Source organism: Eptesicus fuscus, chromosome 21, assembly GCF_027574615.1.
Source record: "Eptesicus fuscus isolate TK198812 chromosome 21, DD_ASM_mEF_20220401, whole genome shotgun sequence".
Taxonomy (NCBI): Eukaryota; Metazoa; Chordata; class Mammalia; order Chiroptera; family Vespertilionidae; genus Eptesicus; species Eptesicus fuscus.
Window position 1 is genome coordinate 32,723,880 of NC_072493.1, and position 10,558 is coordinate 32,734,437.

Consider the following 10,558-nt stretch of genomic DNA (forward strand, 5'->3'; position numbering starts at 1 on the left):
GCGTAGTGCCAAAACCGGTCTGGCTCAGTGGATAGAGCGTCGGCCTGTGGACTCAAGGGTCCCAGGTTCGATTCCAGTCAAGGGCATGTACCTTGGTTGCGGGCACATCCCCAGTAGGGGGTGTGCAAGAGGCAGCTGATCAATGTTTCTCTCTCATCGATGTTTCTAACTCTCTATCCCTCTCTCTTCCTCTCTGTAAAAAAAATCAATAAAATATATTTAAAAAAAAAAAAAAAAAAAGACAGCGTAGAAAGAAGCCAAGAGCTGCAGAAGGGAGCAAAGCTGCGGAGAAGCAAGCAAGCTGCGGGGGAGGAGAAGGGAGGAGTGGAGGCGGGGCCGGGGGAGAAGGGAGAAAAGCAGGTGGGCTGGCGGAGAAGGCAGGGCGGGGTAGAGTGCAGCAGGAAACCCTATTGCAGGATTCTTCCTGCAACAGGAACGCTAGTAAATATATAATGTGAGCTGCGTATTTAATTTAGGTTTTCTAGGCATCACATTAGAAAGTAAAAAGAAACAGGAGAAATTAACCTGTTAATTTCATAAACCTATTTAATAAACTATTGTTAATATATTTTGTTTCCGGCCGAAACCGGTTTGGCTCAGTGGATAGAGCGTCGGCCTGCGGACTGAAAGGTCCCAGGTTCGATTCCGGTCAAGGGCATGTACCTTGGTTGCGGGCACATCCCAGGAGGGGGTGTGCAGGAGGCAGCTGATCGATGTTTCTCTCTCATCGATGTTTCTAACTCTCTATCCTTCTCCCTTCCTCTCTGTAAAAAAAATCAATAAAATATATTAAAAAAAAATATATATATATATATATTGTTTCCATTATCTTTTTTTTTTTTTAATATTTTTTATTGAGGTATTATATGTGTACATATCTTACTATTACCCCCCCCACCCCACACCCATACATGCCCTCCCCCCCCCAGATTTTTGCGTCCATTGTTTATGCTTATATGCATGCATACAAGACCTTCATTTGATTTCATAACTCCCCCACCTCTCCCTAACTTTCCCCCTGTAATTTGAAAGTCTGTTTGATGCTTTACTGTCTCTGTATCTATCTTTTTGTTCATCACTTTATACTGATCTTTACTATCCCTAAATGAGTGGGATCATGTGGTATTTTTCTTTCATTGACTGGCTTATTTCACTTAGCATAATGTTCTCCAATTCCATCCAGGTTGCTGCAAATGATGAGAATTCCTTCTTTTTTATGGCAGCATAGTATTCCATTGTGTAGATGTACCACAGTTTTCTGATCCAGTCATCTGCTGACGGGCACCTAGGCTGTTTCCAAATCTTAGCTATGGTGAATTGTGCTGCTATGAACATAGGGGTGCATATATCCTTTCTGATTGGTGTTTCTAGTTTCTTCGGATATATTCCCAGGAGTGGGATTACTGGGTCAAATGGGAGTTCCATTTTCAGTTTTTTGAGGAAGCTCCATACTGTTCTCCACAGTGGCTGCACCAGTCTGCATTCCCACCAGCAGTGCACGAGGGTTCCTTTTTCTCCGCATCCTCGCCAACACTTGTCGTTTGTTGATTTGTTGATGATAGCCATTCTGACAGGTGTGAGATGGTACCGCATTGTTGTTTTGATTTGCATCTCTCGGATAATTAGTGACGTTGAGCATGTTTTCATGTGTCTCTTGGCCTTCCTTCTGTCTTCTTTTGAAAAGCTTCTATTTAGGTCTGTTGCCCATTTCTTTATTGGATCATTTATCTTCCTTTTATTAAGTTGTATAAGCTGCATGTAGATGTTGGAGATCAAACCTTTATCAGTGATGCCATTTGCAAATATGTTCTCCCATGCAGTAGGCCTTCTTGTTGTTTTGTTAATGGTTTCTTTTGCTGTGAAAAAGCTTTTTATTTTGATGTAGTCCCATTTGTTAATTTTCTCTTTAGCTTCCATTGCCCTAGGGGCAGTGTCAGTGAAGAATTTCTTTTGGCATATGTCTGAGATTTTGCTACCTGTGGATTCCTCTAGTATTTTTATGGTTTCCCGTCTTATGTTTAAGTCCTGTATCCATTTTGAGTTTATTTTTGTGTATGGCGTAAGTTGGTGATCAAGCTTCATTTTTTTGCATGTATCTGTCCAATTTTCCCAACACCATTTATTGAAGAGACTGTCTTGACTCCATTGTATGTTCATGCCTCCTTTGTCAAATATTAATTGAGCATAGTGGTTTGGGTCAATATCTGGATTCTCTATTCTGTTCCACTGATCTATATGTCTGTTCTTGTGCCAGTACCAGGCTGTTTTGAGAACAGTGGCTTTGTAATACAGCTTGAAATCTGGTATTGAGATCCCTCCTACTTTATTCTTCTTTCGCAGGATTGCTGTGGCTATTCGGGGTCTTTTTTTATTCCAGATGAATTTTTGGAGAGTTCTTTCAAGGTCGGTGAAATATGCCATTGGTATTTTAATGGGGAGTGCATTGAATCTATAGATTGCTTTGGGTAGTATGGACATTTTAATGATGTTGATTCTACCAATCCATGAACATGGTATGTTCTTCCATCTGTTTACGTCTTCCTCTATCTCTTTTTTCAGTGTCCTGTAGTTTTCCGTGTATAGGTCTTTTACCTCCTTAGTTAAGTTTATTCCTAGGTATCTTAATTTTTTTGGTGCGATGGTAAATGGGATTGCCTTTTTAGTCTCTCTGTCTGTAAGTTCACTATTGGTGTATAGAAAGGCCATAGATTTCTTGGCATTAATTTTGTATCCTGCTACATTGCCAAATTCATTTATTAAGTCTATTAGTTTTTTGACTGAGTCTTTCGGATTTTTTATGTACAATATCATGTCGTCTGCAAATAAAGACAGCTTTACTTGTTCTTTTCCAATTTGGATGCCTTTTATTTCTTCTTCTTGTCTAATTGCAATGGCTAATACTTCCAGTACTATGTCAAACAGGAGTGGTGAGAGTGGGCATCCCTGTCTTGTTCCTGTTCTTAGGGGAAATGTTTTTAGTTTTTGTCCATTGAGTATGATGTTTGCTGTGGGTTTATCATATATAGCTTTTATTATGTTGAGGTATGAGCCTTTTATTCCCACCTTGTTGAGAGTTTTTATCAAGAAAGGGTGTTGGATTTTGTCAAATGCTTTTTCTGCATCAATTGATATGACTATGTGGTTTTTATCTCTCAATTTGTTTATGTGATGTATCACGTTTATTGATTTGCGGATATTATACCATCCTTGCATTCCTGGGATAAATCCTACTTGGTCATGGTGTATGATCTTTCTGATGTACTGCTGGAGCCGATTTGCTAGAATTTTGTTGAGGATTTTGGCATCTATGTTCATGAGGGATATTGGCCTGTAATTCTCTTTCATTGTGTTGTCTTTATCTGGTTTTGGTATTAGGGTGATGCTGGCTTCATAGAAGGAGCTTGGAAGTGTTCCTTCCTCTTGAATTTTTTGAAATAGTCTGAGGAGGATAGGTTTTAGTTCTTCCTTGAATGTTTGGTAAAACTCTCCTGTGAAGCCATCAGGCCCCGGGCTTTTGTTTGCCGGAAGCTTCTTGATGACTGCTTCAATTTCGTCCATAGTTATTGGCCTATTGAGCTCTTTAGATTCTTCTTGATTGATTTTAGGAAGGTTATATTTTTCTAGGAATATGTCCATTTCCTCCAGGTTGTCCAGTTTGTTGGAATAGAGTTGTTCGTAGTATTTTGTAACAATCCTTTGTATCTCAGCGGGGTCTGTTGTTATTTCACCTCTTTCATTTCTGATTTTGTTTATTTGGGTCCTCTCTCTTTGCTTCTTGGTGAGCCTGGCTAGAGGTCCATCAATCTTGTTTATCCTTTCAAAGAACCAGCTCTTGGTTTTGTTGATCTTTCGTATTGTTTCTTTGGTCTCTATGTCATTTATCTCCGCTCTGATCTTTGTTATTTCCTTCCTTCTGGTTACAGTGGGCTTTTCTTGCTGCTCTTTTTCTAGCTCTTTGAGTTGTAGGGTTAAGTAATTTATTACCATTGATTCTTGTTTTTTGCAATAGGCTTGTAGAGCTATGAACTTCCCTCTCAAGACTGCTTTCGCTGTATCCCAAAGATTTTGGATTGTTGTGTTTTCATTGTCGTTTGTTGCCATGATGTTTTTTATTTCTTCCTTGATCTCTCTGGTGACCCAGTCATGGTTTAATAGCATGCTGTTTAGTCTCCAAGTGTTTGATTTCTTTGGATTGTATTTATTGTAGTTGATTTCCAGTTTAATGCCACTGTGATCTGAGAAGACGCTTGATATAATTTCTATCTTCTTGAATTTGAAGAGACTTTGCCTGTGACCCAGCATATGGTCTATCTTTGAAAATGACCCATGTGCACTTGAGAAGAATGTATATTCTGTGGCTTTGGGGTGAAATGTTCTAAAGATGTCAATTAATTCCATCTGGTCTAGTGATTCATTTAGGATTGCTGTTTCTTTGCTGATTTTTTGTTTAGAGGATTTGTCCAGTGGTGATAGTGGGGTATTAAAGTCTCCTACTATGATTGTATTGCTATTAATCTCTCCCTTGAAATCTTCCAGGAGTTTTTTTATGTATTTGGGTGCTCCTATATTGGGAGCATATATGTTTACCAGAATTATTTCTTCTTGTTGGATTTCTCCCTTTAGTATTATGAAGTGGCCTTCTTTATCTCTTGTTATGGCATTTACTTTGAGGTCTATTTTGTCAGATATAAGTATTGCTACCCCAGCTTTTTTTTCATTTCCATTTGCCTGAAAGATATTTTTCCATCCCTTCACTTTCAATCTGTGTGAGTCTCTTGTTCTGAAGTGGGTCTCTTGTAGACAGCATATATATGGGTCGTGTTTTTTAATCCATTCAGCTACTCGATATCTTTTGATTGGAGCATTTAGTCCATTTACATTTAAAGATATTACTGAAAGGTATTTGTTTGTGGTCATATCTATTTTTGTGTCTATATTCCTTCTTACCTGTTTATTTCTTCTTTTTACAGTATTCCCTTTAGCAATTCTTGCATTGCTGGTTTGGTGGTAATAAACTCCTTAAGCCTTTTTTTATCTGCAAAGCTCCTGATTTCCCCTTCAATTTTGATTGATAGTCTTGCTGGATATAGTATTCTTGGATTCAGTCCTTTGCTTTGCAACACTTTGTATACCTCCGTCCATTCACTTCTAGCTTGTTGTGTTTCTGTTGAGTAATCATTTGACAATCTGATGGGTGTTCCTTTGTAGGTAACTCTCTGTCTCTCTCTTGCCGCCTTTAAGATTCTCTCTTTATCATTTATATTTGCCATTGAAATTATGACATGTCTTGGTGTGTGTCTTTTGGGGTTGATCCTGCTTGGGACTCTCTGTACTTGCGTAACTTTTATCTTTCCCATATCCGGGAAGTTTTCTGTCATTATTTCTTCAAATAGATTTTCTAATCCCTGCTGCTCTTCTTGTCCTTCTGGCAGCCCTATTATACGCATGTTACTTCGTTTCATGTTGTCCCGAAGCTCCCTTAGGCTTTCCTCCTGCTTTTTAATTTTTTTCTCCAATTGCTGTTGAGATTGAGCTTGTTTCTGTACCTGATCTTCTAACTCACTAATTCAGTCCTCTGCTTCTTGTAGTCTACTGTTGAAACTTTCCATGGTGTTTTTGATTGTAGCTATATCACTTTTCATTTCTTCCTGATTCTTGCATAAGTTGTTGATTTTCTCATCCATCCGATGTATAAATTCCACGACCATTACTCTAAACTCCTTTTCGGTCATGTTGCAAGCTTCAGTTTCACTGATTTCCTTTCTTGGCGACTCCACATTTTCTTTCCTCTGTGAGTTATTTCGTTTCCCCATTCTGGCTATCACCAGAAAGCTCAAGCTTCCGTTTGCGTGGACCTGGGCCGTGTGCTGTGGGGACTTCACTCCACCCGAGTTTCACTGAAGTGCTCTGACACTAGGACGTGTGGCTGCCTTTGGTTGGTGGGAACCAGACTTGCCCAGGGTCAGTGTCCCCAGTGTTCCGTGTGGTCTCGTGTGCACACTTAGATTCAGGGACCCTGTCTGCACCACACTGTTGGTATGTGCCGAAAATGAGATCCTTAGCAAGTGCCAGGAGTCAGAGTTTCCTTTTGTCTGCACCAGGACTAGAGTGTCAGAGTCTCTGTTGCCTTGTGCGGTTTCTCGTTGAGATTCAGGGCCCCTATGTGTGCATGCACCAACAATTGGGGTCGCTGGCTCTTAGTGTGAATGCGCTGTGAGTCAGAGATCCCAGGCAGCTGTGTCTGGCGTGCCAAATTCCCTGAAGTGGAGCTGTGACCTGTGTGTGCTCTCTCTACTGAGCCAAACCGGCTAGGGCGCACACTCTTGATTTCCTGAAGGTGAGCTGGCTCCGTGCCTGTTTCCATTATCTCTAAACGATTATCATTCCAGCATATACTCAATATACCATTCTTAATAAGATATTGTACATTATTTTTTCATACTGAGTCTTCAAAATTTAGTGTGGTTTTCACACATGTAGCACATCCCAATTAAGATGCTAAATTTCTGGAAATAGTTGATCTGTATTTAGAGTGCATAAAATATACAATTGAAAAGTAGATTCACATACTCAGGTTGTTCCAAGCTTTTAAAATTTCCATTAAGTAAATCAAACACTAGCTTTTAAATTTAAACCAATTAAAAGGAAATAAAATTTAAAATTCAATTCCTCTGTCATAGGAGCCACATTTCAAGTGCTCAATAGCCATATGTGACCAGTGGTTACTATACTGGACATTGCAGATCGAGAGAGGGCAGTGGCCATCAATAATCATAGAGTCAATAGTTCAGTTAGAAATGTGACAAGTATTTCAAAGGAGTGGTACGTTGTGTGATGAGTGTGCCTAACAGGAGGCTCAGCACCTGGCTGGGGAGATCAGGACATGTTCCTTGAGGAAGAAGTGTTTCATCTGAAGTCTGAAAGGAGAGCAGTTGTTGTTCAGATGAAGCGGTCAGGAGGAAAGGTCATGTGCAAAGGTTCTGTGACAGGAGAGATTACAAATATAAGAGTGAGCAGAAGAACGTAAGTGTGGCTGGAATTAAAAAAACAATAAAAGAGGAGAGGCTGAGATAAGGCTATTACAGTAGGTGGTAGGGTCAAGAGCAGGCAAGGGCTAAGAGACCCACATCCTTACCATGGCCTAAGGGCATTGGAAAGTTATGGAAAGGTTTTACTCAAAGGAGTTCTGTGATTGGCTACTTGCCATCTCCCCCACATCATCATTGCCCACCAGAGTGGTTCATGTGTTACAATCGCTGAACCTACATTGACACATCATCACCCAAGTCCACAGTTTACATTAGGGGGTCATTCTGGGTGTAATGACCTGCGTCCATCATTATAGTATCATACAGAATAGTTTCATAGCCATAAAGATCCTTTATACTCTGCGTATTCATCCCTCCCTCACCCCAGCCCCTGGCAACCACTGATTTTTTTTTCTTTCTTACCATCTCCATAGTTTTGCCTTTTCCAGAATGGCGTAGATGGAATCACACACTATGAAGCCTTTTCTGATTGGCTTCTGTCACTTAGTCATACGCATTTAAGGTTTTTCCATATCTTGTCATGGCTTGATAGCTCATTTCTTTTTAGCTGCTTAAGAGTTTATTGCCTGGATGTTCCACAGTTTATGTATTGATCCATTCGCCCACTGAATGACATCTGGGTTGAGTTTCAAGTGATGTCAAATAATATTTATTTTCTACTGATCTAATTGGTAAAATATACAAGGCGGGGGCTGCACACAATCGGCAATGTACATTTTTTTTTAATGCCGTTTTAAAATTAAATTTATTGGAGTGACATTGGTTAGTAAGATTATATAGGTTTCAAGTGCACAGTTCCATGATGCAGCACCTGTGTATTGCATTGTGCGCCCTTTCCTGACTGTGAAATTCAAAAGCTCCCAGCGGGGATGGTGTTCGTGCTTCCGGCTCTGAAAGATTTACAAGTCTCAGTGAAGCGTCCACTAGGGGGAGACGTTTAGCCGCGTTGGGACTCCGCTGCTCAGCCAGAAGTGGTTTTTTCCTCCATCAACAAAAGAAGGCTGGCGAAATGAAACACACCGAGGCCAGATGGTCTGCCATGCGTGTCGTGCGTGTCGCGGAGACTCTCCTGCCGCCTGCACGTGCGAAGGAATGCTCCGCAGACGCGTGGCGGGGCATCGGGAGGGTGGTGCATCGGGGACGCGCAGCCCGGCAGAGCGCGTCTGGGGCGGGAGCCCAAGGTTTCCAAACATTGAGGCTGCGAGTGTTTACTGACGAGGAGTCAGCCAAACTCCCGGCTTGTTTAGAATGAGGAGCTGGTTCGGGATTTGCCAGGATGCTGCGCGCAGGGCGGGCAGTTCTCTGCACTGGTTAGAAGCAGAAACCCTGCAGGTGCCCAGACATTCTCCGCGGGGCAGAGCAAGTGTGCGGGGCGCTTCTGGTCTGGTACCTGCCCAAGGATTGGGAACACTCTCTCACTGGAGGCTTTCAGTTAGATGCCTGCTATCCTTGTAATGATGCCCTGAGTGCTGTCCTTCCTAAGAAGACATTTGTCATAGCTCAACAGGTTGACCAGCACGTAAGAGCACTGCCACCACCTTTGTTTGGATGCCTCAAGGTGAAAAGAATTGAACTCGTTTCCAGGAACTTGGGCTCCTCGCTTTCCGCACATCCCACATTCAGTTTGCCCCTGAGTCTGAGGGTTCCTGCAATCTGTTCTCTGATCTGCATCCCGAGCGATGCTGCTTTAGTCACGATGCTTTACTCTGTACCCTCACCCACTGTTGCCTGGACTTGGTCATGCTTTCCTGCCTCTGTCTCTCCACCCTGCAACCCATCATCTGGATAAAAATGATCTTCCAGGAACAATGCACATTGTTTACTGCCATCTTCCCCTACTCAAAGGTTCCCAAGTAACTTGCCCAAGGTCACAATGATTCGTATGTGGCAGAGGTGGGATCCACAGTCAATCTAGTGCCGAAAGCCATAGCTTTACCACTCTGCTTTGCCAAAGACAGAAGGTAAACAACTAACCTTCTTCTCCAAAAAGGTATTTTGTGGGCTTACAGGACCCAAATCTACGCAACATGTCCTTAATCAACGACTATTAATTCAACCAATCACTATTTATAAAGCATTAAATAAATCTGAACTCTTTTGGTTGCACTTAATTGGCTCCAATACTACGATATATTATTAGCTGTGTGTATGTAGAGCTGAAAAGTTTGGGAGGTGGGGCTGGCTTCTGGCCTGGCTGAATCCAAGAGCCAGTCTCCAGGACTCAGTGTCTTGTCGCTGTATCTCGCAGCCCTGCTTGCATCTGTGTTGCTCCATTCTTGAGCTGCTCTCCCCCTAGTGGTGACAAAATGACTGCTGAAGCTCACTAGCCCCAGCAACTTGCACAGAAAGAGACTTCTCATTTCCTTGGTTATACTTGCAAAAGTTCAGGGACTGAATATCACTGGCCCCGCTTAGGTCATGTGCCCACATCAAGGAGTAGAGTTAGCCTGGCTGCGGTGGCTCAATGTGGTTGAGCGTCGACCTTTGAACCAGGAGGTCACAGTTTGATTCCCGGTCGGGGCATATGCCTGGATTGCTGGCTCTATCCCAGATCGTGTAGGAGGCACCCAATCAATGATTCTCTCTCATCATTGATGTTTCTATCTCTCTCCCCCTTCTTCTCTGAAATCAATAAAAAATATGTTTGTTTGTTTTTTTTAAAAAAGGAGTAGAGTTAGCCCCATCTTAAACAAATGGGCATAGGTCGGAGGAGGGTAATTCTCCAAAGGGAAGTAGAGATAGGGTTATAAGCATGGGGATAATAAATGCTGGGCAGGCAAAAGCAGTAGCTGCTGCACCTACTCATATGCTCATGATTGGTTGTCTATTGTGTGGGATGAAGAGGCACTTAAAGCATATTCTTGCTCTCGAAGAACTAGCAACCAGGTGGCAGGTAACAAGAAATAAGAAACAGCAAGAGAACAAGATGGGGAGACATTATCTCTGTTTCATAGCGCACACAAAATAGTTAAACTAGGCGGAGCAGAAATTAAAAAAGGGGGGACATTGTGGGGTTAGGGGTAAAGTTGTTAGGGAGACATCCTGGAGAAGTGGGCCTTGGAGGATGGCCAGGAAAGGTGGCCTTTGCCGTAGGAGAGAGTTTGGTGCTTCCTGCCCCTCTCCCCTGGTGTCACACCAAGAATATGTCTCATTACATGGCATACGGAAGTTTGCAGGTGAAATTAAGACTAATAATCAATTAATTATCAGTAGTTGATAATTCTCAGGCACTTCTGGATATAAAACGAATATGTAGTTTGGATCCTGAAATATTGAGATGTCTTAGGCACTGAGAAACAAGACAGAAAACCGTTGAAATTGTGGTTTGAGTGACCATCAGCTTCAAAATACCTGGGTGTTTAATAAAAACTGCAGAATCCTTTTGATGAATCAGAAGCCAAGTGAGACTTAGAAATTGGCATTTTTAAGGTAACCTTCCCAGGTTGAATTTTAGGCACACTTAACTTTGATAACAACTGCCTTGTGAGGTCAATGAAATAGAATATTAA